Below are 7,625 nucleotides of genomic sequence, written 5' to 3' on the forward strand. Positions count from 1 at the left end.
TTTATTGCATTTAAGGTTTGGGGGTACATGTGAAGAACATGCAAGATTGTTGCATAGGTACACACCTGGCAGTGTGATTTGCTGCCTTCCTCTTCTTCACCTATATCTGGCATTTCTCCCCATGCTATCTCTCCCCAATGCCCCATCCCTCCGCAATGTCCCTCCAAACGACCCCAGTGTGTGGTGCTCCCCTTCCTCTGTCCACATGCTCTCATTGTTCAACACCTACCTATGAGTGAGAACATGCGGTGTTTGATCTTCTGCTCTTCTGTCAGTTTGCTGAGAATGATCGTTTCGAGGTTCATCCATGTCCCTAGAAAAGACACAAACTCATCGTTTTTGATGGTAGCATAATATTCCATGGTGTATATGTCCCACATTTTACCTGTCCAGTCTATCATCAATGGGCATTTGGGTTGGTTCCAGGTCTTTGCTATTGTAAACAGTGCTGCAATGAACATTCGTGTGTATGTGTCCTTATAGTAGAATGATTTATAATCCTTTGGATATATACCCAGCAATGGGATTGCTGGGTCAAATGGAGTTTCTATTTCTAGGTCCTTGAGGAATTGCCACACTGTCTTCCACAATGGTTGAACTAATTTACACTCCCACCAACAGTGTAAAAGTATTCCTTTTTCTCCACACCCTCGCCAGCATCTGTTGTCTCTAGATTTTTTAATGATCACCACTCTAATTGGCATGAGATGCTATCACAACGTAGTTTTGATTTGCATTTCTCTGACGACCAGTGATGATGAGCATTTTTTCATATGTTTGTTGGCCTCATGTATGTCTTCTTTTGTAAAGTGTCTGTTCATATCCTTTGCCCACTTTTGAATGGGCTTGTTTTCTTGTTGTAAATCTGTTTTAGTTTTTGTAAATTCTGGATATCAGCCGTTTGTCAGATGGGTTAACTGCAAATTTTTCCCCATTCTGTTGGTTGCCGATTCATTCTAGACTGTTAATTTTGCCATGCAGAAGCTGTGGAGTTTGAGTAGGTCCCATGTGTCTATTTTGGCTTTTGTTGCCAATGCTTTTGGTGTCTTGGTCATGAAGTCCTTGAATACACCTATGTCCTCAATGGTTTTGCCTAGATTTTCTTCTAGGGTTTTTATGGTGTTAGGTCTTATGTTTAAGTCTTTAATCCATCTGGAGTTAATTTTAGTGTAAGGTGTCAGGAAGGGGTCCAGTTTCTGCTTTCTGCACATGGCTACCCAGTTTTCCCAACACCATTTATTGAACAGGGATTCCTTTCCCCATTGCTTGTTTTGTCAAAGAATGGATGGTTGTAGATATCCTGTGTTGCCTCCGAGACCTCTGTTGTGTTCCATTGGTGTGTATCTCTCTTTTGGTACCAGTACCATGCTGTTTTGATTACTGTAGCCTTGTAATATAGTTTGATGTCTGGTAGTATGATGACTCCGGCTTTCCTCTTTTTGCTTAGAATTCACTTGGCTATGCGGGCTCTCTGATGAACATAGATGCAAAAATCTTCAATAAAATACTGGTAAGCCGATTTTAACAGCACATCAAAAAGCTTATCCACCATGATCAAGTAGGCTTCATCCCAGGGATGCAAGGTTGGTTCAACATACACAAGTCTATAAACATAATTCACCACATAAAGAGAACCAAAGAGAAAAACCACACGATTATGTCAGTTGATGTAGGGAAGGCCTCTGACAAAATTCAACAGCCCTTTATGCTAAAAACCCTCAATAAACTAGGTATTGATGGAACGTATCTCAAAATAATAAAATCTATTTATGACAAAACAACAACCAATATCATACTGAATGTGCAAAAACTGGAAGCATTCCCTTTGAAATGTGGCACTAGACAGGGATGCCCTGTCTCACCACTCCTATTCAATATAGTACTGGAAGTTCTAGCCATAGCAATCAGGCAAGAAAAAGAAATATAGGATATTCAAATAGGAAAGGAGGAAGTCAAATTGTCTCTATTTGCAGACGACATGATTGTATATCTGGAAGACATCATCGTCTCAGTCCAAAATCTCCTGAAACTGATAAGCAAGTTCAGCAAAGTCTCAGGATACAAAATCAATGTGCAAAAATCACAAGCATTCCTATACACCAATAACGGACTTAAAGAGAGCCAAATCAAGAACGAACTGCCTTTCACAATTGCTACAAAGAGAATAAAATACCTAGGAATATAACTAACAAGGAATGTAAAGGACCTCTTCAAGGAGAACTACAAGCCACTGCTCAATGAAATAAGAGAGGACACAAACAGATGGAGAAGCATGCCATGTTCATGGTTAGGAAGAATCAATATCATGAAAATGGACATACTGCCCAAAGTAATTTACAGATTCAACGCTATTCCCATCAAGCTACCAATGACCTCCTTCACAGAACTGGAGAAAAACATTTTAAACTTCATATGGAACCAAAAGAAATGGATCTTTCAAACTGCTCTGCTGTGTGTTCTATCAATTAAGGGATTGGCATTTATGTATACATTCAGCGAGTTAGAAACTTGTTTTTCTAGGAGCTGCCTTGAACATTCCCAAGTGAATGAGATTATATGTTGTAATGACAAACATCTAGCTATGAAATGAAAATGGAGCTGTCTAACAGAATGGTTGTCAATGTCTGCATTCAACTTACAGAGTTAAACTGATCTGTGTATGCAGCAGTTTAGAAATGCTTTCTCTGGAAAATCTAAAAACAGACATTCCCAAAGAACCTGGCATATAAGCAATAGTACAAAGACTGCATCTAAAAGACAGAAAAACGTATATTTTCAAACTGCTCTGCTATGTGCTTGTTCTTCTAAGGGAGTTGCATCTATGTTTAGATTGACCGAGTTAGAAAACCGTTTCCTCTAGGAGCTGTGTTTGGCCATTCCCAAGTGAATGGGAGTATATGCTGTAATGAGAAACATCTGGTTCTAAAACGAAAATGGAGTAATCTAACAGAATGGTTGTCAATGTGTGCATTCAACATAGATATTTAAACTGTTGTGTGTATGCACAGTTTAGAGCCACTTTCTGTGGAGAGTCTAAAAACAGACATTAGAAGAAAAATCCTGGCATATATGAAAAAGCAGTAAGACTACGTCTGAACACAGAAGAAATGTATCTTTCAAACAGCTCTGCTTTGTGTTCATTCAACTAAGAAAGTTGCATCTATGTTTAGTTTCAGCGAGTTAGAAACCCGTTTCTTCTAGGAGCTGCGTTTGTACATTCCTGAGAGAAAGGGCGTATATGGTTTAATGAGAAACGTCTGGTTCTAAAACGACAACATAGCTACCTAACAGAATGGTTGTCAATGTGTGCAGTGAACTTACAGAGTTAAGCTGATGTGTGTATGCAGCAGCTTAGAAACTCTTTCTGTGGAGAATCAAAATACAGACTTTTTCAGAAAAAATCCCTGCATATAAGAAAAAGCAGTAATTCCTTGTCTGAAACACAGAAGAAATGTATCTTTCAAACTTCTCTGGTGTGTGTTCATTCAACTAAGGGATTTGCAGCTATGTTTAGATTCAGCGAGTTAGAAACACATTTCTTCCAGGAGCTGAGTTTGAACATTCCCTAGTGAATGGGAGTATAGGCTGTAGTGAGAAACATCTGGTTCTAAAACGAAAACGGAGCTATTTATCAGAATGTTTGTAAATGTGTGCATTCAACTTACAGAGATAAACAATGTGTGTATGCAGCAGTTTAGAAATAATGAGAAACATCTGGTTCTAAAATGAAAATGGAGTAATCTAACAGAATGGTTGTCAATGTGTGCATTCAACATAGAGATTTAAACTGTTGTGTCTATGAACAGTTTAGAGCCACTTCTGTGGATAACATGAATAGAGACGTTTCCAGTAAAATCCTGGCTTAGAAGAAATGGCAGTAAGACTGTTTCTAAAACAAAGAAACATATCTTTCAAATTGCTGTGCCCTATGTTCGTTCAACTAAGAGAGGTGCATCTATGTTTAGATTCAGCGAGTTAGAAACCCTTTATCTTAGGAGTTGCCTTTGTACATTCCCGAGTGAATGGGAGAATAGGATGTAATGAGAAACATCTGGTTCTAAAACGAAAACGGAGCTATCTAACAGAATGGTTGTCAATGTGTGCATTCAAGTTACATAGTTTAACTGATGTGTGTATGAAGCAGCTTCAAAGCCATTCCTGTGGATAATCTGAAAACAGACATTTCCAGTAAAATCCCGGCATAGAAGAAATAGCCGTAAGACTTCGTCTAAAGCACAAAAGAAACGTATGTCTTAAACTGCTCTGCTGTGTTTTCGTTCAACTCAGGGAGTTGCATCTATGTTTAGATTGAGTGAATTATACACACTTTTCCTCTAGGAGTTCCGTTTGGACATCCCCATGTGAATGTTAGTATATGCTGTAATGAAAATCAACTATCTCTAAAATGAAAACGGAGGTATATAACACAATGGTTGTTAATGTGTGTATTCAACTTACAGAGTTAAACTGATGTGTGCATGCAGCAGTTTAGAAACCCTTTCTGTGGAGAATCTAAAAACAGACATTTCCAGCAAGATCCCGGCATATGAGAAATAGCCATAGTACTGCACCTAAAACACAGAAGAAACATATCTTTTAAACTGCTCTGCGGTTTGTTCGGTCAACTAAGGGAGTTGTATCTATGTTTAGATTCAGCGTGTTCAAACCCGTTTCTCCTAGGGGCTGCATTTGGACATTCCCGAGTGAATGGGGGTATATGCTGAATTGAGAAATGCCTGGTTCTAAAAAGAAAATGGAGCTATCTAAAAGAAAGGTTGTCAATGTGTGCATTCAACTTACAGAGTTAAACAGATGCATGTATGCAGCAATTTCAGAACCCTTTCTCTTGAGAATCTAAAAACAGACATTTCCAGAAAAATCCCGGCATATAAGAAATAGCAGTAAGACTGCGTATAAGGCACAGAAGAAGCATATCTTTCAAACTGCTCTGCTGTGTGTTCGTTCACCTAAGCGAGCTGCATCTATGTTTAGGTTCAGCGAGTTAGAAACCTATTTCTTCTATAAGTTGTGCCTGGACATTCCCAAATGAATGGGAGTATATGCTGTAATGAGAAACATCTGGTAATAAATGAAAACAGAGCTATCTAACAAAATGGTTGTCAACGTGCACATTAAACTGAAATAGTTAAACTGATGTGTGTATGCATCCGTTTAATAACCCTTTCTTTGGAGAATCAAGGAAAAGACATTTCCAGCACAATCCCAGCATATAAGAAAGAGCAGTAAGACAGCATCTAAAACTCCGAAGAAACATATCTTTCAAAGTGCTGTGCTGTGTGATCCTTCAACCTAGGGCGTTGCATCTATGATTAGATTCAGCGAGTTAGAAATCCGTTTCTTCTAGGAGCTGCGTTTGGATATTCCTGAGTGAATGGGAGTATACGCTATAATGAGAAACAACTGGTTCTAAAATGAAAACGGAGCGATATAACAGAATGTTTGTCAATGTGTGCATTCAGCTTACGCAGTTAAACTGATGTGTGTATGCAGCAATTTAGATACCCTTTCTGTGGAGAATCTAAAAACAGACATTTCCAGCAAAATCTGGTCATATAAGAAATAGCTGTAAGACTGCATCAAAACACAGAAGAAATGTATCTTTCAAACTGCTCTGCTGTGTGTTTGTTCGACTGAGCGGGTTGCATCTATGTTTATCTTCAGTGTGTTAGAAACCCGCTTCTTCTAGTAGCTGCATTCTAACTTTCCCTAGTGATTGGGAGTATATGATGTAATGAGAAACATCTGGTTCTGAAAGGAAGATGAAGCTATCTAACAGAATGTTTGTGATTGTGTGCATTCTACTTACAGAGTTAAACGGATGTGTGTATGCAGCACTTTAGAAACCATTTCTGTGGGAAATATAAAAACTGACATTTCCAGCAAAATCCCAGTGTAAAAGAAAAAGCCCTAAGACTGCATCCAAAACACAGAAGAATCGGATCTTTCAAACTGCTCTGCTGTGTTTGTTCAACTAATGGATTTGCGTCTATGGTTAGATTCAGCGAGTGAGAAACATGTTTCTTCTAGGAGCTGTGTTTGGACATTCCAGAGTGAATGGGAGTATATGCTGTAATGAGAAACGTCTACTTCTAAAATGAAAGCGATCTATCTAACAGAATGGTGGTCAATGTGTGCATTCAACTTACAGAGTTAAACTATTATTTGTATGCAGCAATTTAGAAACCCTTTCTGTGGATAATTTAAAAAAAGATATTTCCAGCAAAATTTTGGTATATAAGAAATAGCAGTAAGACTGCTTCTAAAACAGAAGAAATATATTACAAACTGCTCTGCTCTGACTTCATTCAACTGAGGGAGTTGCATCTATGTTTAGATTCAGCGAGTAACAAACCTGTTTCTTCTAGGAGCTGCATTGCACATTCCGGAATGAATGGTAATGTGTTCTGCAGTGAGAAAAATCTGGTTCTAAAATGAAAACGGAGCTATCTAACAGAATGGTTGTCAATGTGTGCATTCGATTTACAGAGTTAAACTGCTTTGTGTATGTAGGAGTTTAGAAACCATTTCTGTGGAGAATGTAAAAAAGACATTTTCAGCAAAATCCCAGAATATAAGAAACAGCAGTAAGACTGCATCTAAAACTCAGAAGAAACGTATCTTTCAAACTGCTCTGCTGTGTGTTCATTCAACTAAGGGAGTTGCATCTATGTTTAGACTCAGTGAGACAGAAACCAGTTTCTCCTAGGAGCTTCGTTTGGACATTATAGAGTGAATGGGGGTACACACTGTAATAAGAAACATCTGGTTCTAAAACAAAAATGGGCATATCTAACATAATGGTTGTCAATATGTGTATTCAACTTACAGAGTTAAACTGATATGTGTATGCAGCAGTTTACAAAACATTTCTGTGGAGAATCTAGAAATAGACATTTCCAACAAAATCCAGGCATATAAGAAAGAACATTAAGATGGGGACTAAAACACAGAAGAAACGTATCTTTCAAGCTGCTCTGCTGTGTGTTCGTTCACCTTAAGGAGTTGCATCTATGTTTAGATTCAGCGAGTTAGAAACACGTTTATTCTAGGATCTGCGTTTGGACATTCCAGTATCAATTGGAGCATATGCTGTAATGAGAAATACCTGGCTCTAAAACGAAAATGGAGCTATAAAATAGAATGATTGTCTATGTGTGCATTCAACTTACAGGGATAAACTGATGCGTGTATACAGCAGCACAGAAACATTTTCTGTGGAGAATCTAGAAGCAGACATTTCCAGCCAATTCCAGGCATATAAGAAGCAGCAGTAGGACTGGGTTTAAATCACAGAAGAAATATATCCTTCAACCTGCTGTACTGTGATTTCGTTCACCTTAGGGAGTTGCATCTATGTTTAGATTCAGTGATTTATAGACACTTTTTCCCCCATTTATTTATTTTATTGCATTTTAGGTTTTGGGGTACATGTGAAGAACATGCAAAATTGTTGCATAGGTACACACACGGCAGTGTGATTTGCTGCCTTCCTCCCCATCACTTACATCTGGCATCTCTCCCCTTGCTATCTCTCCCCAGCTCCCCACTCCCCACCGCCCCTCCCCTATTTCTCCCCAACTGACCCCAGTGTGTAGTGCTCCCCT

The sequence above is a fragment of the Sapajus apella genome, unplaced genomic scaffold, assembly GCF_009761245.1.
Source record: "Sapajus apella isolate SASKATOON/1434 unplaced genomic scaffold, GSC_monkey_1.0 scaffold193, whole genome shotgun sequence".
In the NCBI taxonomy this organism is placed as follows: domain Eukaryota; kingdom Metazoa; phylum Chordata; class Mammalia; order Primates; family Cebidae; genus Sapajus; species Sapajus apella.